Raw genomic sequence first — 26,061 nt, forward strand, 5'->3', positions numbered from 1 at the left:
GCAGAGTCAACATGGATTTAGAAAAGGGAAGTCTTGTTAGATTTTTTTTGGAAGGATTAATAAACATGTGGACATGAGGGAGTCAGATGATATCGTGCATTTGGATTTTAAGAACGTATTTGACAAAGTCCCTCAGGAGACACTTATCAGGGAATTAAAGATTCAAGGGCGTGAAGGCACTGTCCTTTTGTGAAGTGGTAACTGACTAAAGGATAGAAAACAAAAGGTAGGACTGAATGGTCCTTTCTTTCGACGGAGAAAGGCATGGATCTGTACTCTGTGACTGCTGCTTTCAATATATTTATAAATGATACAGAAAAGGGAGAAATGAATGATCAGGTGCTCAGATGACATAAAATTATTCAAAGCTGATTGTGAGGAATTGTAAAAGAACCTTGCAAGTCTGGGGGATTGGGCATCTACATGACAGATGAAATTTAATGTGGACAAGTGCAAAGTGATACATACAGGGAAGAATAATCCAAACTACAGGTACATGCTGCTGAGTTCCTTATTAGGCGTCACCACTCAGGAAAAGGATCTTGGAATCACCGTGAACAAAACATTGAAATCCTCAGCTCAGTGTGCAATGGCGGTCAAGAAAAATCAAATAGAATGTTAGGAATTATTAGGAAAGGAAAGGAAATGAAAATAAAACAGAGGATATTCTAATGCTTCTGTATCAATCCATGGGGCAATCGCATCATGAGTAGTGTGAGCAGTTCTGGTCACCCCATCTCAAAAAACATATAGTGAAACTAGAAAAGGTAAAGTAAAGGGCAACCAAAATGATAAAAGGGATGGAAAAGGAATGGAACATGTCCCCTGTGAGCAAAGGCTAAAGAGGTTAGGGCTCTTCAGCCTGGAGAAGAGATGGCTGAGCAAAGACATGATAGAGGTCTATAAAATCTAGGAATGGACAGAGGCAACATTTTTGGTTCTTATATTCATTTCGTAAGTCATCTCAATTTATTTATTTATTTATTTATTTATTTATTTATTTAACTCTTTTCTATACCGACATTCATGATATAAATCATATCATATCGGTTCACATGGAACAGGGGAGTTGTAACATTGATAATGAGGAAGAAGACAAAGTTACAATAAAACAAGGATATGTAAACTAGGAACTGAAAGTGCGAGAGACAGAAGTATAACGTTATAAATTTAACAAGGATGTACTGGTTGTGCCTTGGGTCAGATATAGGGCACTCTAAATATTTAGAACTAATATACAACCAAGAGTCTGGCTAACAATGCGGAGTAGAGTCAATGCTGGGGGGAGGGGGGGAATTGGCAGAGGGGTGACTTTCTAGGATCGAGGAGATTAGGAGAGGGGGAGGGGAAGGGGAAGGGGGAGGGGGAGGGAAAGAAGGGAAAAGGGTTATGGGAAGACTTGTTGCAACAGCCAGGTCTTGAGGTTTTTTTCCCTAAAGGTCACCATGAATTTGTTGGATTTGTTTCAAATGAAAAAAAAAGTTTTTGCTCATTCATTCCATTCATTTTATTTTTCCCATTAAAATCAATGGGGAAAGTAATGCGGCCTCTTATGAGCTTCAAAATGTGTGTTTTCTAATTAATTCCAATGAAACATGTGGGTAGACATCATCACATGGGGGATAAGAACTCCAAGGTACCGAAACTGTGGCAAAGTGGCACCGGAAGAAGCACAAATAGTCTAAGGCACTGTAAAAGAGCAAAAGAGTATCATCGGTGGCAGGAGTCCTCCAAGGCACCGTGAAAGGAGCAAAGCAGCGGCCAGAGTGGCAAAACACCCCAAGGCTTCAAAAGAGGGCACCAGCAGTAGCATGTACCCCCTAAAGGCAGTAGATGAAGGGCAAAGTGGCACCACGAATGACATCAATATCCTAAGGCACCATGAAAGGGGAATGAGGCAGCAAAAGTGGCAGGGAAAACACCCAAGGCACTGATAGAGGGACAAGGCAGCACAAAGAGTGGCCTGACCTGCAAAGGCACCATGAGAGGTGTAAAGTAGTCATCCACAGTACAAGAACACTTCAAGGTGTAGAGTCTGGAATATGGCACTAAGGCAGAAAGGCAGCAAGACCCTCAAAACGTAAAGTCTGGGGCACGGCTACAATGCTGAGTGGTTGAAAGACCCCCAAGGTGTAGGAAAAGGTGTATTGCAGCCTGACAGAGTGGCAGCAAAACCCCCAAGATGTACAGCAAAGCAGAGTGGCAGCAAGATCCTCAAGCTGCTTTCAGTCATTTTGGCACTCATATGGAATTTCTGGGAAACCCAGTAAAGGCAGGTTGCTTTTCAAGAAGGTCAACTTTTCCGTCAATTCTGCCTGATCTTCCTGGAGGCTGCTCTCAGCACTGTCATTATCATCTATCTCCCCCACCTCCTCACTGGCGGCTAGGATGCTACTGACTTTAGCACCCAAATACTCTTCAGTTACTAGCTCTTTGATATCTTATGATTCATGGAATCAGTTTTTGAAAATATTGCCTGTTATCTCAGAAGCAGTAACTAATCACTAGGGATGTGCGGCATATTTTTTGTTTCATTTTAATTAGTGTGCACTAAATCATATTAGTGTGCACCACTTTCCAAGTAGTGTGCACTATTTTGATTTAGTGCTCACTAACTGGAAATTAGTGTGCATTACAAATTAACAAAAAAAATGAAAATAGGAATAATTAAGAAATGACATGAAATGACAAAATGAACATTTTTTTGGCTGCAGATCCCTAGTAATCATGGAAGATACTGACCCTTGCCCTGCCCTACTAATACCAGCCTTGGATGGTTCTCTTTCTTTTTGCCCCTGTTCCAAATCAAAAGGGAAAAGAACAGGCTGCAGTGGCAAAGTTTTAATTTCTTATTGCTTAAGCTAGCTTCCGCACCTGACTTTAGTTTCTATGGCTAAAAAAGTCTGTTTTAAGTTTAGGAGTAGGCCTCCCTTTTTTCTCACTGCTTCTTCTGCTTGTTCTTCTGACAGGCTGAGCTGGCTCTGCAGGAACAGCCAAGCCTCTTTCCCTGACATTTTCTCTCCTCCCCTTTACTCACAGTGTCATGTAGGAATTGAAAGTGGTTACTGGGGTTTTTGATATCACAATTGTTGCGGTTCTGGCTGCGAGCGCCGCGACCAGACCTTTACCTCCATGCTCCTGGACCTGTTCCCGCTTCTGGAGGCCTGGTTTGCGGCCTGTTCGGTGGCATCCCCACGGGGGCCGTGCCGCCAGGAAGCTTCCCATGGATGCCCTGCTGCTAGGCGCGCGCCTGCGGCACTTGGGCGCTTTTCTAGGCCGTTTCCCGCCAGTGGTGACTCCGCCCAGTTCCTGTCATCAGAGGCCGTGGCCTTGATAAGCCGGCCACGGACACTCAGTCTTTGCCTTGTAACGGGTTTACCTCCTGGTTCCCTGTTGCGTCGTGTCCCAGAGTGAGCTGCCTTGGAACTCGCTCCTTTCCTGCTTACCTGCTACAGTACCTGCTTGGTTCCTGTTTGCCTGCTACAGATCCTGCCTGGTTCCAGTCCCCGAGTCTTGCTACAGTTCCTGCCTGGTTCCATTCCCCGAGTCTTGCTACAGTTCCTGCCTGGTTCCAGTACCTGAGTCCTGTTACAGTACCTGTCTACTGTCCTAGTCTGGTTCCACTTCTCAGTCCTGATCAACAACCTGCCTAAGTCCCAGAGGCCGGGTTCATTTCAGTGCTGAGCAAGCATTACCAACTTGCCAAGCAGAGTCAGCAGCTTGCTAGTGGCACAAATTTAGCCTCTGTCTACCTAAAGCTATCCCTCCCAGCCTGTACAAAAATGCCTCTTTTTCTCTCTTATATGCATATACATACACTCACACACACACTGCTAACTCCTTTTGCACACACACAAAAAAATTATTAGAAAGAGAATAAACTGAGAAGGCTAGCAAGGCTATGCTTCTCTTTACTACAATCTGTGTGCAGATAAGCAGTGCAGTGCACTATGCAGAGTCAGGCAGATCCAAAAAAATCAGTGTTCATCTCTTCTGTATCTCCAGTTCACTACCCTGCCCTAGTGAACAGACAGTATTGTCTCTATCTGTCTCTCACAGTGAGAGCACTGTGACAGTAGTAAATATAAGAAAAAGCCCTTTGCCAATGCCAACATTATTCTCCGTATTTGTAAATCTTTTTTTACTCTAAGAAAGCTTCTGAAAAGACAATCTTTTCTTCTCAAATCCAACAGAGAATATGGAGTTTCTTTGCACATGCTCAGATCTTTCATTAGGAAGATGTCAGTGTCACTTGATCCAATGTGAATTATAGGCTAGTTAAAAAGTGCTTCATCTTGCTTGGTCCTCCATCCTGTCTACTTGCCTACTTCTCCCACGATGGCTCCAACTCGGCTGCCATCTCACACAGGCATTGGTTGATTACTATAGTTACAATATTAGTGCAGCACTTTTCATTGGACCATAGACTTGAATGGGAAACATAAAAAAATTAAACAAACATTTTTTATTTAATTTATGGGCATCCGCCATTCATTTCAAAGGTCCATTAATGAAATAATGATGGCCTCATTCATTGCATTTTACGAATTCATTTCAAATGAATGCACATCCCTAATAAAATCATGAGTGGGGTGGAGTGGGTAAATAGGGAACAGTTATTTATCCTTTACAATAATACTAGGACTAGGGGACATACCATGAAACTTAATAGGTAGCACTATTAGAACAAAAAAAGTTTTTTTTTTCACTAAACGCACAATTAAACTGTGGAATTTGTTGTCAGAGGGTATGGTGAAAGCAGTTAGCATATTTAGGTTTAAAAAGGATCTAGATAAGTTCCTGGAGGAAAAGTCAATAAACCAAGTCATGCAGACTTGGGAAAGCCACTTGGTTATGACCAAGAAGGATTGGACCTATTCTTTGGGGTCCTAGTGAGTTCTTTATGACCTGCATTGGCCACTGTCAGTTAGAAAATGCTGGACCTTTGGTCTGACCCAGTATAGCAGTTCTTATGTACTCTCCCTTCCCCAAGGGGCCATGAATGTTGCTACCACATGTTGTGAATGCCCATCTCTGGCCAAAAATTGAAGCAGAAGATCTAAACCAGGAATCAAACCTATGTCTTGCCATATGGCAGTTTACACTACACAGCACAGTCACTGAGCCACCAGGCCAGTCAAAGATAAAGCTTTTTCAATAGTTGATGTTCCAATAGACTAGCAGTAGGCATTTTTATAAATAATATCTTGTTTTTAAATTGTATTATACTGTCACTGTACACAGCACTAAACAACATAAATCACATAGCTTCAAGGTCCCTGTCCCAAAAAGCTTAAAATCTCAGTACTGGCAAAAAAAAAAATTGTTGATAGTTAAAACACAATTAATTATTAAAATCTTCCTTCTGTTTTCATCTTTTACCTTATTTCTCAAGTTAAATTAGTATTTAAAGTTTTTGAAAGTTCTTCGTATTTAGTTACTCCCACCATTATGAATCTGCTGTGCCATGAGACAATTCGTTTTCAGTTTTTATTTTATTTTCCCCTAAGAATTTAGCAGTGTTTACTGTTTAATATAACTTAAAAAAAAAAAAGGGGAAAATCATTGGTGGAAAAAGAGGAGTCATTTTTTCCCCCGCTTATTTTCTGTTGTTTGGTTGGTTATAATAAACACTGATAAATTTCCAGGGAAAACAAAATAAAAAGCAGAAAGTGAAGGTCCCTAGCCATGAATGAGGAACTGCCAATTTCTCATCAAGGAGCTCTCACCAACTCTATTCCACTAAAGAAGATGTTGCTTTCATAAAATAATCTAATCAGGGGTTTCCGGCGCCTTCTCTGTTACATCACTGTCTGTACTTTGCTTTGTCTCAGTTCCACATATGTAACGCCCTGACAGGGCACATTAAATAAAAGATGTTCCTGGCACCAGCCTTTGTGGGTTGAAAAATTAAAACATAGATTGTGTAGTGGACCTGGTCCAGAGGCTAAGGACAATATTTTCTCTTCCTGGATAGGGAAAAATACCAAAATCCTCCTTATCCCTTTGTGACCATTTTACTGCACTCCTATAGCCCAAATGTATTTATTTATTTTTATGTATTGCAGGCTCAATACTAAACATCCCTGAGTGAGGTACAGTATTCATAAAGAGCATTAGAAATCTTCACTCTTCTCTTCCTTAAGTAGACACTCGCACCTCAAACCTATTGCCCTATGATTACGTCATTAGGGTTTCACTCACTGAATGATATTGCAAAATTATAACTGTTATTCTTCTGGGGGTTCCAAGTCACCAGGGAGATGCAGAAACCTAAAGTCAGTCCCAAACTTCAAAATTTGTACGAACAAATATTTAATTCATTATATCGGCAACTCCATTGCTTAAGTTTATCAACACGGCGTCCCCCGACACGGACTCGTGTTTCACCAAACGCGGCTGCATAGGGGGGAACAGTAATTTCTTTGCGGTATTCAGAGCTTTAAATCTTAGCGTCTTGGCTAAGAGGGTGGCTAGAGAGGGTGGAGCGAGGGCAAGAGCAGGCACGAACGTAACAAAGAGATAGACAAGAACCATGCCATATCCTTTTATATCAGCTCAAATCACAAATTATCCAACATTGGAGGTGGGGGAGGCAATTTTCAAAATGATATATATACTTAAAACTGGGTTTTACACATATAAATGCACTTTACTTGTGTAAGTGGGCTTTTGAAAATTGTTACAATAGATGTCATTGAATTGACAATAAGTTTTACGTGCATAAGTGCCCTGTAAATGTGTTAATGGGCTTTGGAAAATTTCTACGATAGAATGTCACATTTACATGTGTAACTCATTTGAAAATTACCTCTAGAGAGGATAACTTTCACAGATCCGCGGCAGGCCCAAAAATGCATGTAGATGGGTGAATGTGCAAAGCTACATGTATTTTGTATCATGCATACAATTGCATGCATACGATACAAAATTGTATGCATACGATACAAAATTCTCAAAAGTTGAAGTTGCAGATTGTGCAAACAGTTGTGCATACATTTGTGAAACGTTTTAGCAATGTGTGCGCAAGTATGCATGTACAATTTATGAGCATACGCACTAGAGTGGCCCTTATTTTTCAACTTTTGAAATTCTTTGCTCCCAACCCCTAATCTTGCTCCAATATATGAAAAAGTGCTCCTTGTCACATTTCAGCTCATTTGAGCTACTTTAAGGTGAACCCCTAATGGCCTTAAAGTTTCACCAAAAATTAGTATTTCTTATTTAAAACTTTTGTATTTCATTTTCAAACGTTGCTTGGGAAAATAATAGTCAAGCATAATCGAAAGACAATTTTATTTATTACTGTTTTCTTCATACAGTTATTTACATGAAATAAAAATTAACCAAGATATTGAGCACAAACTTAAACCAAAAGAAAAATACATACTTCACAATGTAATATCTAAAATGGAAATAATAACAATAAAAATGTAATAAAATACCAGATTTTACTGTGTCATTAGGCCAGCTTTGGTAACCTCTGGGTACTTTTTTCTGTGTTTATTAACAATCTGCACAATGTATTGCTTTTCTTTTTCGTTCTTGGTCAGAATGTTCTGATATTCCTGGATTAGCTTCACTCCTCTCTCAGCCACGTCGTTAACTACTTCAATGCTTTTCAATGTTTCCAACCCACGTTGGAAGTTGACATCATCTTTCCAAGTAGATGGTCAATTTTTTTAGAAAATTTGTGTTTATTGAAAATCTTGAGAAGCACATCTTCGATTCTGTGGAAATAAAATCATAGAAGTGTTTTCATTTTAAATGGTTGAGATCTTCACTACTAACAATGTATCTTTTTATTTGATTTTCTGCATCGCTGTCTTCTGTAGTCATCATTATAGTAGGCATATTTTGCTTAATGACTGGTGATAGATACTATAAATGGTTTGCAAATTTTTTCACAACATCACTACTAATTTCTGGATCTACGTCCTTATACTTGATCAATTTCAGTAAAAAATTGTAATCTAGATATGGAGCTTTCAGAGCCAGTGGTGCTAGGAACCAGGCTCATAAATAGAGTCTGATAAGAAAAATGCATGTTCTTCTGATTGAATCGTTCTCTTTCTTGGTCAGTTTAAATTGATCTTGGAATAAAAATATTTTAAAAGCATAAATAGCCTTTCAGTCATATTCTATACTTCTTTTGAAAAAAGTATGATAAAGAAGATAAAAACAGTTTAATATAAAAAAATATCGATTTTGTTATAGTCTGAAACTTCAGGCCTTTGGGGGCCATTTTAATATTATCTGATTGAGCTGAAATTTTACAGCGAGTACTTTTACATGGATTGGAACAATTTTGGTGGTTGGGAGATGAAAAATATTTCAGTCCACAAAATCATATACAACTAAGGGCCACCCTAATATGCACACTTCTGTGAGGGTGGAACTTCCAGTTCTTCAGGGATGTGGACATACAAAATGCCACCACCAGCCAGGCAACCCAACTTCACTGCCAAGGACGTCACCCACCAGGCATTCCTGGTGGTGGAGTATGAGCAGGACCTGTTCCTGAGCCCAAAAGTCTGGAAGAACCTGAGGAGGATCAAGCTAGTGTGGTGTGTGGTGCGCCGTGCCTTTAACAGGGAAGCCTCCTGCCCATATGGAGTAAGTATAATGTGGATAGTGGGGGTAGGTATGGGTGTGCATGGAGCATCACTAGGGGGGCTCTTGGGGATGGGGGTAGGTAAAGGTATGCACAGGGGTCCCTGGGGAGGGGCCCCAAAATGGCCTACAAATAGAATTAGTGCAAATTTATATTTATGGATATTGTAACCACTGTACATTCCATTTACAAGCAGGAATGTACATTTGTAGCCAAATTAATAAAATGTAGCATAAATAGTAGGCAAGGTTAGCAAGGAATGGCTACAACCTAAATTCACTAATGTACTGATGAGATACAACTTCCTTTGGGACATTTGGAACATTCCATGGTGGTACCTAGAGGACCTAAGGGTTCTTTTCAGAGGATACAGATTAGGGTCTGTTGCCCGGTTCTTGTAACTCCACAAAGCTTTCTCCTCTATGGAAAGGGTTATTCCCACTGGCTGCACTGCACAGCTTGTATACTCATGAACAGGGGTATCGTGGTCCTTCATGGAGGCTGCCTGTTGTGGTGAACGTTTGGGCCAGGTGGCAGCACACCACTTCAATGTGCATTTATAGAGTTCACGGAGCAATGCTACTCACTTCATACATCAGTAAGAGGGCACAGTAACAGCAATAGTGCACACTCAGCTTTGTCATCCTGTTGTTTCTATAGATTAAGGATCTGAAGAAGAAGGCCCAAGAGCTGCACCAGAAGAAGAGGAGGTGATTGGATCAACTGTGAGCTCAGCGGGATGGGGCTTACGTTCATTATCTGGCCATCGGGGAGATATTCCCGAGATCTGCCTAGTTCTAGTTTCTATTGCCAGACACACTATTGCCCTTCTGCTCTGCACAACCCTGTCTCTACCTTCAGCCTCAAAAAAACCCTCATTCACACATACTGACATGTAGAAATTTCTCTGGGTTGCAGGCAGCACTGTCATGAGGTGTTAATTGGAAGGCACCCTCAGGCCTACGGTAACATTCGTCTGGTCACTGGACAGCCCTGCGACTGACTGCACTTACCCAGATGCTGCAGAACCTCTGCTCACCTGAAACACTGCCATTAGGCTTCTCGTGCACTGCCTGCTTCTAGGGCACACGTGCACACGTCGGTGCAAATTATCAAGGCCCCTTGGCGAGAAACAGCTCCGGGTGCTCTCTGCTGACGTCAGACCTCCCGAACCATTTAAACTCCAAGGGATCCCTCATTCAGTGCCTCAGCAACCGGTCGTATGTTGCCATATGTTCCAGCCTGCCTCCTTCTTGCACCGTCAAGCCATCTGCTTGCCCTGCCTTCCCAGTTTGCCCTCCTTGTTCCCTTCTAGCCTCTGCCTTGGGACTGATACCACTTCCACCGTATGGCTACATTCCATGATGTGATGGTGCTGTTCTCCACACTTTGAGACAGTAGGCAACTCTCTTCAAAACCCACTGCATTTAGAAAGTTCTCTTTAAAGCTTTGCATGCTGGTGTCTTACTTATGATTCCAGGAAAAATATCTGCATTACAGGAATGCTTTGTATAGATTTTGTAGTATATCAGGAGGTGCTCAAGGAGAGATGAGGGTGCTGCTATTTAGGCAGAAAGTAAGGTGTACCCACAAATTAAGTTAACGTCAAGCATGTATATTTTTCACTGTTGCAGGGGAGCAGCATGTGACCAACCAGAGTGGCCTGGACCAAGTGGCCCATGAAGGGCTTAGCGATACCGACAGGTGCTGAATGATAGCTCCAAGGAGGACATGTAGGGAGAGGGCCCCGCTGAGGAGCAGCACCAGCCCATCATGGAGGAGGAGGAAGAAGAGGGGGAGGTGGACCAGCCAGCCGAGTCTCATTCACTGACACCAGTCATTGGGCAGCTTGAAGGTGGGCAGTAGGAGAGCAGCTTGTCAGAGGAGGAGCAAGTCCCTCCTCAAGAAGAAGAGATGGCAGCCATTCCTGCAGAAGGATCAATGTCCAGGTGTTGGAAGAGATAAGCACACTTGGAGCAATGATATATGGCATCCAGATGTAGTGAGGGAGGAGGGCGTGCAGCATAAGCTATGGGGCATCCAGGAAGAGCTATGGGGACTTTGCCAGTCCATGGATGCACAGTCAGTAGTATGGAGGGAGATGCTGCAAATGAGGCCCCCCTGCACCACCAACCACCACTGACTCCATACTATTATAAGGGGGTATGGATGCAGCACTCACCCACCTTTTCAAGCACCAGATACCTGAATACCTCCACAGGTGGAGCATCCACCTGCACCATTGCCCACTCCAGCCATGATTCCATGACTACCAATCATGCAACCACCTCCAATGAATGCTGTCACTACCAGCACCACTGTCCATGCAGCCAGCTGCATCACCTCCTGTAGGATCCTTGTGCAGCCATGCTGCTATGCCACTGCTCCAAGGTCCTGTGTCCCCCGAGGGCAAAGTGAGCAAACATAGGACAAGTGAAGGCTGCAGAGCTTCTCCACCCAGTAAAAAAGGGAGGCCAAGGAAGCAGTAGTGTTTTTCTTTTTCATTCGCATGGAGCACTATTTGTAAATAAATGCACATTCACCTTTGTAAATGTCTTTGTTTCAGAGTGTTCCTTTCCTGTATAATCTGTCGTTGACTCACGGATATGCATCTCCTGCAATTCTGCCTGACTCAGCTCCTGTTCCTCCACCTCCTCCTCCTTTTCATCAGCATTCTTTTGCAATCCTTCTGGAGGAGGCAGGCATCTGATTTTGGCCAGGTTTTGTAGCATATAGCAGCTAGAAAGATCTCATAGACTTTAGGTGGGTTGTAGAGAAGGCATCCTCCAGATCTGTCCAGACAGTGAAAATGTGTTTTGAGTAAGCCAAAGGTTCTCTCAGTGACTGCCCTGGTCTACCGTTGGGCCCTGTTGAATTAAACCTCTGCAGTGGACTGTGGGCAAGCTGCAGAAGAGCCAGGGATGATGAGCCAGGTTTTGTTTGGATATTCTCTGTCACCTTTAGAGGAAAAAGCAGAGAAGTGTTGTAAGGGTTTAGTGGACTCTTGGGCCGGCCTGGCGGAGATTTAGAAAGGTGGACCACTGTCTCCGTGGAGAGAGGTGCAGGCCGGGAGGCGGACACTGGACCAGGTGAAGGAGTAGGCCTTCACCCTGGAAACCTGTACTCCCCAGGAGGGGCCAGTGGGAGTCGGGCTGCTGGGACTTAGGAGAACAGTGAAGGTGTCTTCACCCTGGAAGCCAAGACTCCCCCAGGAGGAGCCCATAGGAGCCCGGCCGCTGGGACTTAGGCAAGCGGGGACACAGGGACGAAGATCCGGGATCAAGGAAGACACCAGGCTGGAACTGAAGCAGGATACTGAGGCTGGAACCTGGCTGGAACTGAAGCTGGATTCTGAGGCTGGAACCTGGCTGGAACAGAAACAGAGCACAGAAGCGGGAACCAGGCTGAAACTGAAGCAAGGTACAGAAGCGGGAACCAGGCTGAAACTGAAGCAAGGCACAGTAGCAGGAACCAGGCTGGAACTGAAGCAGGATACTGAGGCTGGAACCTGGCTGGAACTGAAGCAGGATACTGAGGCTGGAACCAGGCTGAAACTGAAGCAAGGCACAGTAGCAGGAACCAGGCTGGAACTGAAGCAGGATACTGAGGCTGGAACCTGGCTGGAACTGAAGCAAGGTACAGAAGCAGGAACCAGGCTGGAACTGAAGCAGGATACTGAGGCTGGAACCTGGCTGGAACTGAAGCATGGTACAGAAGCAGGAACCAGGCTGGAACTGAAGCAGGATACTAACAGACGTTAGCGAACTCCGAGGCACACAGCAATAGGAACCCCAAGGTAACCTCGTTGCAAGGCGTCTAACTGAGGCAGGCGCCGGGCTTACATACCCGCCGGCGTCTGATGTCACTGAGGCGGGCGGAGCATTGAGTGGCGGGAAAAGGGCCTACAAGTTCGGGCTCTTTGCACGCACACGCGCCTAGGAGGAGGGCGGCTGGCTTAGGCGTCCCGGCGGTGTTGCCCCCGCAGAAACGCCGCTGAAGAACAGGCCTGGGACCCGGCAGACCCCTGCAGTGAGCCCGAGTCTGAAACCCGGAAGAGCGAGGTAAGGTCCCGGTCGCGAGTGCCGCGACCGGGGCTGCAACAGAGAAGAGCAGAGAAGAGCAGAATTAAACATGTAGTAAGCAGGACAGTTGACAGAAGAAGGTCAGAGCGGTCCTGCAGGGCAAATGCTTTCAGTCTATCTACATATGAAGGAGACAATAAGAAGAGATTAGCTGATATGTGGTGGTAATGATAAGTGCATTCCTACCTAGAAACCAGTCCCTGATGATCTGGTCATGAATTTCAGACTGCAACAGGATGTAAGCATCATGAGCGATCCTGGAAGACTGGGCACTATGTCCAGGATGATGCCCTTGGCATCACAAACTACCTGCATATTGAGGGTTGGTAGCCCTTGCAATTGTGATAGGTGGCCTTGTCATCCCCCCCCGGTGCCCTTTTAGGACAGAGGGAAAATGTGCTATCTGATAGAAATCATGCATTATTTCATGTTGCTGGTGTTGATGTATTCTTCGAGGGAAAGATATATATATATTGCCATAATCTCCTGAGCAAGGCAGCCAAGGCCTAATCTATACACATAGAGGTGGCCAACTGGCTGATTCCAGCTGTGGCCCCCAGAAGTATTTGAAAGGTGCCAGTGGCGAAAAATGCCAGGAGAGTAGTGACCACAACATGTACAGGCAAGATGTGGCCCCTTCGGATGGGAGGTTCCAGATCCCCCCTCTAACTGCTAGCATAAGTACAGTGTGGTTTCCTTGTTGAACCTGAACCTGAACGTGTGCATTTCTTGCTCCTTTGAGAGATCCATAAATTGTGTCCTAGTACTATATACCCTGTGTAAGAGGTATCTGCTCCTCTTCCTCTGCTCTCTCTCCTTCCTCAGACAGGTAGATCTCAGTACCTATAGGGCCAGCAGAGAAATCTTGAAAAGGGAATCTTCACTAAGAGATGAAACTCCCTGTATGTTGCTGAAACACACACTGCCAGTCCCCCTTTATAGCTCTTAATGTCCCTGTATTTCCTAATCCATTCCTCTAACTCCCAGTATAAATCTGTATGTCCTAGGTAGCAAACAGTATGGCCTTGTCTATCCTAGGAACACTCTGTCCAACCACCCCTCCCCCAATCTGTCCTTTAACACACACCCCTCCCACCCCTCCCCCTGTATGACCTGCAGTTTCCCAGCATCCCTCAGTCTGTTCCAGATGCACCCTCCTCTCACTCTCTGGCCGGCTTCAGTATCTACTCACCTGGAGAGGCCAAGCCACCAAATGCCAAATCACAAATCAAAGTGAAAGTTAGTACATGTATGCATACATGAGCTGTAGCAAATATACTTGCAAATGCGCACGTACATGGGTATAGTTACACGTGCACGTCACTTTTAGAATACATCATTCTGTACGTTTCTCTAGACACACTCCTGACACATCCCTTTTTTGCATGTATAAAGGTGCGTGAGTATCTGCATATACACATGCAAGTGATGCCTTTTCAAAACAAGGATTGCCCATGTTCGGGCCGCATACACACATATAAGGCCTTTTTCTGCATGAGTAACCCTTTGAAAATTCATCTTTAATTGAGCAAAACTGGATTAAGGTAAACGAGCACATTATTAGTGGGATTTGACTTGTATTTTGGGCCTGGGCCATACATGTAAAAGAGACAAAAGAAGAGTGATTTCAAGGAAGAGGTTTAGAAAAGGGGTCCATGTTTATAAGACAAGAACAAGATGAACACTGTTTATTCCAAAAAACACATAGAAATATAAGCAATAACTCGGAGTGGGGAGGGGGAAGAAATAACATTGAGGAATAAGACTTCAAGAGGAAGTATTTGAGTTTAGATACAGGCAATGTTATATTTTGAAGACTCTATCTAGGACATGAAGGCTGAAGTGATATGCTCAGTGTTAAACACTGCATGACACTACTTACTCCAAGAAGGCTGGATCTGTTAGGAAGACACCAAAGGTCTGATTTACTAAGCTTTTTGTCCATAGACACTGGGATGTACACAGACCTTTTTTTGTTTGTTTGTTTCATTTGTTGTTCCTTTAAAATGAAACAAAAAATATATTTAAAAACAAAACAAACTAAAAAAATTTCAAGTAAACAGCCAAAAAACCCAAATCACTCCAGGGCCATCCCTCCTACCCCCACAGACTCTCTTACCTTATAGTCAATAATGCATTCATGGGACAGGAGCAATTCCCGGTTACTGCTGCTCCACAGCTGCTGCTATTGGAAACGGTGCCAGCAGACTGAGACTGGCACCATTGTTAACTTTTGCCATGCAAAATGGCACCAGCCAGTCTCCGGCCAGCACCATTTTGTACAGCAAAAATTGACAATAGCGCTGGCCTCGGTCTGCCAGCGTCATTTCCAATAGTAGGAAGTACCAGGGATTGCTCCTGTCCTGTTAAGAAATTTAAGATGGTCTAGGGATCATTGTAGGGGAGTCCAGGAGGTTTTGGGGGGCTGCGATGACAGTATTCATGTTTTGAAACAAAACTACAAAAACAAAGATCTATCGTTTGCTTTTATTTTATTTCAAATTAAAGCGAACTGAAATGAAACAGGAAACGTTATTGAAATGTCCCATTTGGTTTCAAATAAATATACAAGATGGGGAAAAAACGTCTTAGTAAAGGAGGTCCAGGAGTTTTCAGATGCATTCAAGCACCACGCTCAAAGTAGGCCAGGAAGTGTGTGGAGGTTTTGTTTTGCCTTCTTTCATGTGTCTAATACTAAAGACTTACAGATCTGGACTGCTGTGAATAAAAGGGTTCAGAATATGATCAACAGGTGCCAGTACAGTGAAGGCACCAACACTGGCAAAGTTTAGGGCTGAAGCCTTAGCAGTAATACTCACCTTCTGATATAAATGTGAAATATAGAAGTAAGTAGTAACAAAATCCTGTTTGCTTCATATCTAAAGGAAATAAAATGATCCAAGAACTTGATTGTGTTGTGAGATATGATTATATTTTACAACAGGCTTTACATTTCCATCACCTCTGTTGCCTCCATGGATGATTTCATAGGTTCCTGTAGAAATGCCACGTGATCTGCCACCTACAGTTCTGTGGGCAAGGACAATATTTTGTTGATTTCAAGCTTAGAGAAAAAAAAGTACCATGACTGAAAATGGTGATGGGCCAACAGAGTGATGTCAGTTTTGGGAGTGCTGGTGATATTTTATCTTGAGAGAAGGTAAATGAACACTGCACTTTGCACATTTGGTATAAATGAAAGCTAGAAGCTTGAGATGCACAAATTCAGGACTTGGAAAAATTGAAGACAAAGTTGTTAAACTTTTTTTTTTCCCATAGATACATAATTGGAGAAGAATGCCTTAGAGAACCAGGACATGAGATTGGCAAATAATAGGGATGTGAATCGTTTTAGGACGATTAAAATTATCGTCCGATAATTTTAATATCGTCTTAAACCGTTATGGAACACAATACAATAGAGATTCTAACGATTTATCGTTATAAAACGTTAGAATCGTGAGCCGGCACACTAAAACCCCCTAAAACCCACCCCCGACCCTTTAAATTAAATCCCCCACCCTCCCGAACCCCCCCCAAATGAGTTAAATAACCTGCGGGTCCAGCGGCGGTCCGGAACGGCAGCGGTCCGGAACGGGCTCCTGCTCCTGAATCTTGTTGTCTTCAGCCGGCGCCATTTTCCAAAATGGCGCCGAAAAATGGCGGCGGCCATAGACGAACACGATTGGACGGCAGGAGGTCCTTCCGGCCCCCCCCTGGACTTTTGGCAAGTCTCGTGGGGGTCAGGAGGCCCCCCACAAGCTGGCCAAAAGTTCCTGGAGGTCCAGCGGGGGTCAGGGAGCGATTTCCCGCCGCGAATCGTTTTCGTACGGAAAATGGCGCCGGCAGGAGATCGACTGCAGGAGGTTGTTCAGCGAGGCGCCGGAACCCTCGCTGAACGACCTCCTGCAGTCGATCTCCTGCCGGCGCCATTTTCCGTACGGAAACGATTCGCGGCGGGAAATCGCTCCCTGACCCCCGCTGGACCTCCAGGAACTTTTGGCCAGCTTGTGGGGGGCCTCCTGACCCCCACGAGACTTGCCAAAAGTCCAGCGGGGGTCCGGAAGGACCTCCTGCCGTCCAATCGTGTTCGTCTATGGCCGCCGCCATTTTTCAGCGCCATTTTGGAAAATGGCGCCGGCTGAAGACAACAAGATTCAGGAGCAGGAGCCCGTTCCGGACCGCTGCCGTTCCGGACCGCCGCTGGACCCGCAGGTTATTTAACTCATTTGGGGGGGGTTCGGGAGGGTGGGGGATTTAATTTAAAGGGTCGGGGGTGGGTTTTAGGGGGTTTTAATGTGCCGGTTTTGCGATTTTTAGATTTTTAGATTTTTCACGATTTTTCACGATATTTTACCCCCCCAAACGGCAACAATACGATTCCCTCCCCCTCCCAGCCGAAATCGATCGTTAAGACGATCGAGGACACGATTCACATCCCTAGCAAATAATGATAATCACAACCTATTTTAATTAAAGCACGGCTCAGGGGTTCTGCATATCTCAGAAAAGTCATATAAAGCCCCTTTACTTGCCTTTTTAGTCCATCCCTCACTGGGAGTCATGCAATATTATATACGTTTTTATACAATATGTATAGGCCATATTATTCCCATCCTGATAAGCTTTCATTACGTGATCAACATTTAGATCTGACTGAAGGAAGCTAACTAAAGCCTGCTCCTGCCTTGAAGCCACCATTTAGTAAGAGCAAGGTTTCAAAAACACATGCTTACAATTCAAGTCACAACATTGCCTCTTTTAAATATGCCCAGGAAACCTTACATGGACCTATTCTGCTCATCCCCCAAACCTCTCCACATGCATGCACGCACACACACACACACACATATTTAAAAGGATTGTTGCCAAGATTGTTATACAGGAATAAAGTTTAAAAAAGAATAGAAAACGGTCTCATTCCTTACTTTTCTATACTGCTTCATCAGAAATAAATATCAAAGTTGAACATTCTCTTCATAGGCAACACAAGGTCAGCAGCTTTCCACAACTCTGAGGCTTCATTATGGACTCCATCCCTCTTAGGATGCCATGTATGTGCATCTACACGAAGCAAGACAGGAAAAACTACAAATTGTCCAAAGAGGAAGAGGAAAATGGAGCAAAAGTGACCATCTGCCTAGGACTCTACAGCCATCATCAGGCTCGGAAGAAGACTATATCAGAGAAGGGTTCCTCTGCAGTTTGGTTGAACTGGACGTACAGAAGGATTGCAGACAACCGCGGCATCCAAAAAATAGTGGATACATCTGCACACTGCCACTTGTGTCTAGGAAGACATTCCTTCAAGCTCAAATCTTACAGATGAAAGATGGAAACCAACTATCTGCTAAGGCCAGAAATTAGCAAAATTAGTCATAAATCAGGAGGGTCGCTTGATCAGCTGCATGCACATTTACCAACTGGTAGGAGCTCAGATCACACAGCCCAATCTTCTTATATTGGCAGTTCTTTACTGAAATTAATTTGCGGTATCAGATGTGTGCAATAGACAAGAGTCTATAGTGCTGCTCTTGTGGTCAAGCCATGCCCCTCACATGACATCCATTGTTGTCTGAATGATCTGTGGAGGTGGGTAATGGCAGTGACCAGGCCAACATGGCTTCCAGTTAGGGGGCCAGGGCTGCCCGCCAACCTTAAACTGGTGCTCCAGAACGAGTACATTAGCCCTAAGACATTAATCTGGAAAATCCTCCTGCCCAACCTGGTCAGTAGTTCTCTTTGTATTATTATATTTAATGTAACTGTGAATAAAATTTTAGAAGGTTGATAATGTACATAGATTTGATGTGTCCTCCTCCTCCTCCTTCTCTTTTACATTTCTATAGTGCTACTCGACATATGCAGCGCTGTGCAAACAACATGTAAGAGGCAATTCCAGCTCAATAGATCTTACGACCTAATGAAGACAAACATACAGGGCAATTGATGTGTCCTGTCTGGGTGTGCTTCTTTGGATAGACTGTGAATAGTGGTAACATTTGAAGAATACATACTAAAGTTGATATGTTACTATTGGGTGAGAGAAATGTTTTCTCTTCTTTTTTTTTTTCAGACTGACATGGGACAAGCAAGCAACTCATTCCAGATGAGCAGAGGCGACAGGGGCATGAGCCTGGCTTCTAGATTTCATCTCAGGCTAAATCTGAACAATAGGGTGCTCTAAAGAAGGGATCCTACAGGGTATGCCATGCCAAGAGGCAATGCTGATGCAGAGCAGGCCAGTGAGTAGTTTTCTCAGTTTTCAAATGCTTGCAAGTGTGTGTCTGGATGTAAGTGTGAACTCACATGCTTAGTCACAGCACACTCCTGTGTGACATCATGGCTGCGTCGTGCATTTTGTGCATGTTGAGGCAAGCTGAGTAGCTGAACGTTCACAGATTGCTTGTTGTCAGTGTGCTATTTGTCTATGCAGGTAGCGTAGGTGTATGTTAGTCGGTCAGCTACTGTATGTTTCACTATATGGTACTAGTAAGAAGGAGTGTGTGTACATGTGTTTGTGTGCATGTGTGTGTGTGTGGGGGGGGGGCACGAGGGATTCTTCAGCCATTTGATACTCCGCTGACACTCGTATTTCATAAAGTGTGACAAGCTTTACATTCCTTCCTTGTTAATCGATCAGATACCATCAGGTGCACTGTTGCCACTTTCATTATTGTTCTGCTTTCTGCTATTCTGTTCTTTTAAACTGCCATTGTTTCCTGCCAGAGCCATTCCTTTCATCTGTCTGTTTTAAGAAAAATAAGAAATGCCACGCTGGGTCAGACTAAAGGTCCATCGAGCCCAGCATCCTGTCTCCGACAGTGACCAATCCAGGTCACAAGTACTTGGCAGGATCCCAAAGAAGAGATCCATATTTTCATTGTAGCTCTGCAAGAGTAAAGCTGACCCTGGGTGTACATTGAAAGTCAGGCCAAATAATTTCCTAAACATGCTATGAAAGCTTGTTTATGTAAGTTTTGCTGATTCCTGGGCTTGGATGGTAATGTTGGCTCACAGTACATACTGTAAGACCTGCAGGTGATAAATACAGGCAGAACACATGGAAGACCTGTAAAGATATGAGCAGAAGACATGCAGAGGTGCAAGTGAAGCTGCAAAGTGGAGCTAACCTCCACTGATCCAACCAGCAGCAAACAAAAGGATAAAGTGACAGGAAAACATATTTTTGTAAAAGATGTTGTTTGAACACATCAGCAAAACAGTTGTGGTTGGACATTTCCTAGCCATATGTGGTGTAGACCGATATTAAAGTAGATTAGGACATATGTGCCAGACTGTTTAAATACATTCCTTTTTAAAATTATGTACTGGTCAGCAATAAGGACGTGCTTTTGTTTAAAATGAAATAGAAAATATCCATAAAATGTTATTTTTGTTTCGTTTTCTTTAGTCCTTTCTAATCAAACCTGCAAATTAAACTTTTTTAAAATCCCAGTCTGTGCTTTCCCTGCATCCTCAGTTCCCCCTTAATTTACTCCTTCCCTGGGTTTAGCTGATGGGGGGAGAGGCTAGGCTGGCAGCCAGCTTTTAGTGTACGCTGCCAAATGTAGTGTAGTGTAATGACAAATAGTGAGCACTATTGTAAGATAGCACACATGAAAAAAAAACAACAAAAAACTCTTAACAATGAAACAAAAATTAAAAACAAAGACCTAACATCTGAATGCACCTACTCAACAAATGACCCAGGCCATAAACCTGGGTCATTTTAATATTTCCTTTATTGCTATGATTTTTTTTAATGATTGTGCTATTCTGTGATGCATGATAGTTTAATTTGAAACACCTTAAAAATAGCAGACGTGTTTTGTCTGATCATTCGTGTTTTCTAAAAATGTCTTACAAATTTACAGCTGTAAATAAATAAATAAATAAATATTGCTTGCGCTGATTAATGGGTCTGGAGAACATTTTCTCCCTTTTCTGTTGTTATCTTGCTACTTTAGGAAAATTGCTTGTCCTGAGAGCATGTGAGCTAACTGTAAAGAAATGAGTTAGCATTTGCTCCCAGCGTTCTCACATGCTTTTACTGGAATCAAATGTCAATCATTTCACCCAGTTCTATTTGATTATTGCATAGTGTAAAACGACAACTACAATAAATAAATTACATTTTATTCTAACTGACCCTGGTTCTTGGTTTTACTGGAGTTAAAAAGATCTTGCAGGTAATCAGATTCAGCGCTGGCAAATGAAGGAGGAAAATAAGATGGTGGGAGGGTGACGACCCAGGTTTCATGAGGTTTTCCCCACCATCCAGGAATATTGGGGCTTTTCCCTTCGATATATAATTACATAGGTCTTTTCACTGAATAAGACCATGGCCAACAAAGCAGCTTTCTTGGATTATTAGTAGTATGGTTAATATTGCTTTTTCTCAGTAGGATGAGCATTATATATATTTGCATTTTAGCTGGATATAGAGTTTCTTACATGGCTTAACTTCTTTTGTAGCCACAAGACATGAGTCTTCCTACTTGCTAATGCCAATGCACTTGCCAAACAAGGAAAGGAACCCCCCCCAACCAGCTCATCCAGCAGCAGAAAATGGGGCAGAGACAGCTACAGCTACTGCCACTTCAGTGGAGGACTAGCCTAGTGGTTAGAGCAGTGGGCTACAAACCAGGAGACCAGGGTTTGAGTCCTCACTGTTGCACTTTACCCTCCATTGCCTCAGGTACAAACTTAGGCCTGGATTTATCAAAATACACTAAATATTGCATGCAATAAGAAAAGGGATGTGTTTTATGGTAATAGGTATTGTTATTTATATCTCTATGGGAGGCCCACCTAGTCTCTCGAGGTGAGATTTAGGTATTAGTGTAGGGGTTAGGGGCCACTTTGACATTCAAAGTGAGACGTACGAACAGAACAGTGCTCTCTTGTGAAGATCTGATGACCCTCGGAGTGAGGAAACTCACCCAAAGATGAGATTTGTGCAATGTTCTCTCAACCTAGCTTGAAGGACTCTCTAACTGGGTAACATCAAAGCTTGGTTGAGAGAACATTGCACAAATCTCATCTTTGGGTGAGTTTCCTCACTCCGAAGGTCATCAAATCTTCACAAGAGAGCACTGTTCTGTCCGTACGTCTCACTTTGAATGTCAATGTGGCCCCTAACCCCTACACTAATACCTAAACCTCACCTCGAGTTACTAGGTGGGCCTCTGGCCAAAATTCCTGCCCCAATATCCTCTCATATGCATTGCATGAAATGTTATGGTGATTTCACATGCATTACAGGTGTTTTTTGCATGCGAAAAAGCCATATAGCACTTTGATAAATGACTCCCTTAAATTGTAAGCCCTCTGGGGTTAGGGAAATACCTACAGTACCTGAATGTAATCTGCTTTGACATGCTGAAAAAAAAAGTGTGAAAAACGGAAATATAAATCTAAATAAATAAATAAATAAATCCCCATCCCAATCCACATTTTCTTAGTTCCCAAGAAAGAGGGGGAGGGTATTTTTATTATTTTCTGTTGGTGTTTTCTATAAATAAATATTATACAGTCATTTGTTTTGCAGTATGTGGAAAAACTGATTTTTTTTTTGTGTGTGTGTGTGTGTTTCTGTGTTCTCTATGGAAACATAGATAGGAGTGATCAACTGAGAATTGTAGTGTGCATGGTGGTAAAAAGAATGGTATGCATGAACTGTGTGGGCTACAGCTTGAGTGTTACATTGAAGGCTTTCTATTGTGGTACTAGGTAGTGCCACGAGTGGTCAGCGTGGGTTTCATTCTTGCTAATGTAGCAGTGCAGTTCTAAGGTAGCAGAGCAGAGTATGTGTCTTGTGTCTTTTGACACATACAGTACTGTGGATACATAGTACCATGGATGTGTGCTTTGTGTTTCAGAAAATAAGAGGTGGATAGATATGTATAAAAAAAATGCTTGCATGTAGATTGTAAAAAGAGTGTGGTATGCATGCATGAAGTCAGCTGAATAAGCGTTTGTTTAAAAGAGACATCAAGATATAAATGCAAATAAAAATAGGTTTAGAATATGATAAGACAGACTGCATTCATGTTTTATATGCTAATATGGCACTGGAATAGGCCAACACATTTTTTAAAAAATAAATGTCATGAACTCTTGTGGGAGAAGTACCATTAACTCTTAAAAAGTAACTTTTAAATGAAAAACTTTAGGCAGTCTGAAAACAGAATAATCAGGTGGCATTATGTTAGAGAAAAAAAAGAGCGTTTGTGCCTCTTATTTTCCCATTAGTCCACAAGTTTCAAGTATGTCAAAATCACTCCCGTAATAGAAGCTGTGTGGTTATGTTACGTTGATGGTTACATTGGAAGCACTCGTCCAGAATTACTTCTTCCTCAGGCTGAAATAAATGTATTTTGTCTGAGGTCTTCCAGAGGTAAATTAAAGCTGTGCATATGTTTGGCTGAATAGATTTGTGAGTATATTAGTAGGGGTAGTGTTGGACCTTGAGGGAAGGTCCATGATGGCCCCTCTACCTCCTGCAAGCTCGAAAAACTTTTCTTTTTTTCAGGCCATTTCACTTGCTGTCTTTGTCCTCTTCATGTCGCCAGGGCACCTGGTGGTCACCCATTTATTTATTTAAAACTTTTCTATACCGACATTCGTGGTCCCGCACAGAATCAGCATGGGAGACCGAGGGCCAGGTCCGGTTGGGGCAGTGTCTGGCCGAGCACGTGCAAGCACTTTTGCACCTCCCTTCCTCCCCCACTGATTGGGCCAGCAGTGCGACAAGGAGGGTGGCAGTGCCTTGGGCCATCTCCTTCTCCTCTGCTGCCCGGGGCCCAGTTGCTGCTTTGAATGCGCAGCACTATGGCAGCCCACACAGTTCAAAGCGTGACTCAAACCTTGGGCAGCAGAGGGAGGGGCGAACTGGCCTGAGGTATTGCTGCTCTTCTGAACTTCTTGCTGGCCAGATTGTCACCGAAACATCAGGGGAGAGGGCAGTTTCTGGGCAAAATGGCACCCCGGGGCATCCCCTTTCTCCTCTGGGCTTGCACTCACAGACGGACAGTGTGGTGCTCCCCCCCCCCCAGGATGGCATACGGAGCACTTAATCTTCTTAAGAGATGGCTCTGTGAGGGAGCTGAAGATCAGCAGGTAGGGGGAGGAAGGTGACAATCAGAAGGGTGAGAAGTGGGAAATTGTTGAGGTGGACCAGTGGGAAATTGAGAGAGAGTTGCTGGAGAGGATGTGAAGGCACCAGCTGGGGGTGTGAGAGAGGATCCAGCTGGGGCAAATGACTGAGAGGAGATTGATTAGGGGGCTTCAGAAAGAGGAGTAAGGGGTGGATGATGGAGGGATACGTGGCAGACGGAAGTGGGTATTTCAACCGATATAAATCGTTTTGAGATGGTTGCACATGAGGCAAGCTGTGTGGAGGCGTGAGTGGAAGAGATGATCTGCACCCTTCCCCCATCCTCATCCTTCTTCCAACCTCCTTCTCGCTCCCTCCCCATTCTGTTTTATATCCTCCCTCTCTCTGTCTCCTGTCCTATCCTTCCCTCCCTCTCCTCTTACCGTGTTCCATTTTTTCCTCTCTTTCCCATGCTCTTTTCTTCCCTCTCCCTCCTCCCTCTCCACCCTTTGTCACACCTTTCCTCCTTCTTCTCCCATCTCAGATCCTTCTCTTTCTTCCCTCCAATGCCAATCATTGCTTCCATTCCTTCTCTCATCATTCCTTCCCTCACTTTTCTCCCCCAATACCAATCTTTCAATCCTTCCCCTCCCTCATCACGAATCCTTCACTCCTTCCCCCATCCCTGTGATCCCATCCCATTGGTTCATCAATTATCAGTGCAGATTATTAGGCCATGTTGCAGATTCTATGCCTAGAAGTTATTTCACAACATAGATGCAAGTATTTTTTTTTAATTTGTTCAGATGAAAAGCTGGCTCAATCTCCTCTGTTTACTCACAGACCTAGAGGTGGGGCATGATTGAGGAATAAAGTCAGGAACAGCTGTGAGGCCTGGCTATCTTCTTTTAGCATTAAATGTTACAGCTATAGTAGGAGTCACTGTTACTGAATGTAATTCACCCCACACTGCAGAGTTAAAGTTTAGGGATTGCTGAATTTATTTAGTCAAGCCTTCAGTAATTAAAAAATCCAGCTGCTTATAAATTTTTCAAGCCAGACTTGCGTAGTCCTCCACTACTAGCCAAATCAAAACCTACCACTATTAGCTCTATAGCACTTCTACCGGAATAACATAATGTCCTCCAAAACATGATGACAATGTGTTCCTTTTTTATTTATTTTTTTTTTTTTAGGTGTAATTGAAGTTGTACAAAACTATTTTTCTATTGCTGGAATCATGAAGAATCAGAAATTCTGTGCAACCCCATGTATACTGAGTTAAGTCATAGATTCTTTCTTAATATAATTTTGAAGATTCTTCACATAATATAACTTTTGTGAAATGCATTTTTTTTAATTTAAAAAATCTTTTTAATACTTGGGAAGGGGAGAGTGTGAATATAAACTGCCTCCTAATAATTTCTAATGTATCAAAATATTTGGACTTTCATTTATTTTTCCATAACCAACCAATCAAATCCCATCTAATATGAAAGTTGAATTTGATTTTATAAATCAGACATACTTGGGGCAAGTTTCCTATACAATTATCTATACCAGTAAATTGAAGAAAAGAAAAGGTTAAGACACAATGACCCAAGTGTGATGGAAACTTTTTTTTTTTAATGTTTATATTCACTTTTCAGTGATTCAGTACATTTCTGAAGTACATAAAACAAGACAACTAAATTAAAACAAAATCAATAATAATAAATTAAAGAGAAGACATATAAGCTATTCTCCAAAGTTTCCTTTTTTTAATTGTAAAATCAACAGTAGAGATTTTTTCCAGGCTGACTCACACAAACATACATACACATAATGTGAAATCGTGCCCAGAGCAGCCCCGGGACGCACTGCAAGCTGTTGCTTGTTTCCCGCTCGTCTCCACGCACCCTCTCGCCCCTCGGAGAGTGAGTCAGGGACTTTGCAGTGCACCAGCAGCAGCAGGTGGATCCGAACCAAAACCAGCACCACGACCAGCTAGAAGGCCAGGTCCAGCGACCACCCTGGGACCAGCAGCACCGCGGCAGGAGCGGTAACAGCGGCCGCCCCGGGTACCAGTTTTGATAGCGTCCGAATCCGACTTCTGTGGCGGGGCGGGACTTACCCAGAGCGCGCGCCTCCGCCCACCTTGCGCCGGCCCCGCCCCCCCCCCCTGAGCGGACCGCAATGATTTAGAAGTTCAGGAATCCCACGTGACGTCACCATGGGGTGATGTAATGCTTCTCTAAATAGAACGTATTGTAATCTTCTCTCAG

At 43.4% G+C, this 26,061-nt stretch overlaps 1 long non-coding RNA gene across 4 annotated transcripts in view; it reads left to right on the forward strand.

Moving 5' to 3' along the window:
- LOC115084386 overlaps nucleotides 1–21,423 on the forward strand; it is a 62,862-nt gene extending 41,439 nt beyond the window's left edge. For 3 of the 4 annotated variants that reach the window (XR_003854540.1, XR_003854537.1, XR_003854539.1), the window contains one exon: nucleotides 18,773–20,154. This is a non-coding gene — a long non-coding RNA (uncharacterized LOC115084386). Of the gene's footprint in view, nucleotides 1–18,772; nucleotides 20,155–21,174 lie in introns of those variants that run through there. The other variant, XR_003854538.1, reaches the window with a different exon arrangement.
- The last annotated feature ends 4,638 nt before the right edge of the window (nucleotides 21,424–26,061 follow it).

This window comes from Rhinatrema bivittatum, chromosome 2 (genome assembly GCF_901001135.1).
Source record: "Rhinatrema bivittatum chromosome 2, aRhiBiv1.1, whole genome shotgun sequence".
Lineage (NCBI taxonomy): Eukaryota > Metazoa > Chordata > Amphibia > Gymnophiona > Rhinatrematidae > Rhinatrema > Rhinatrema bivittatum.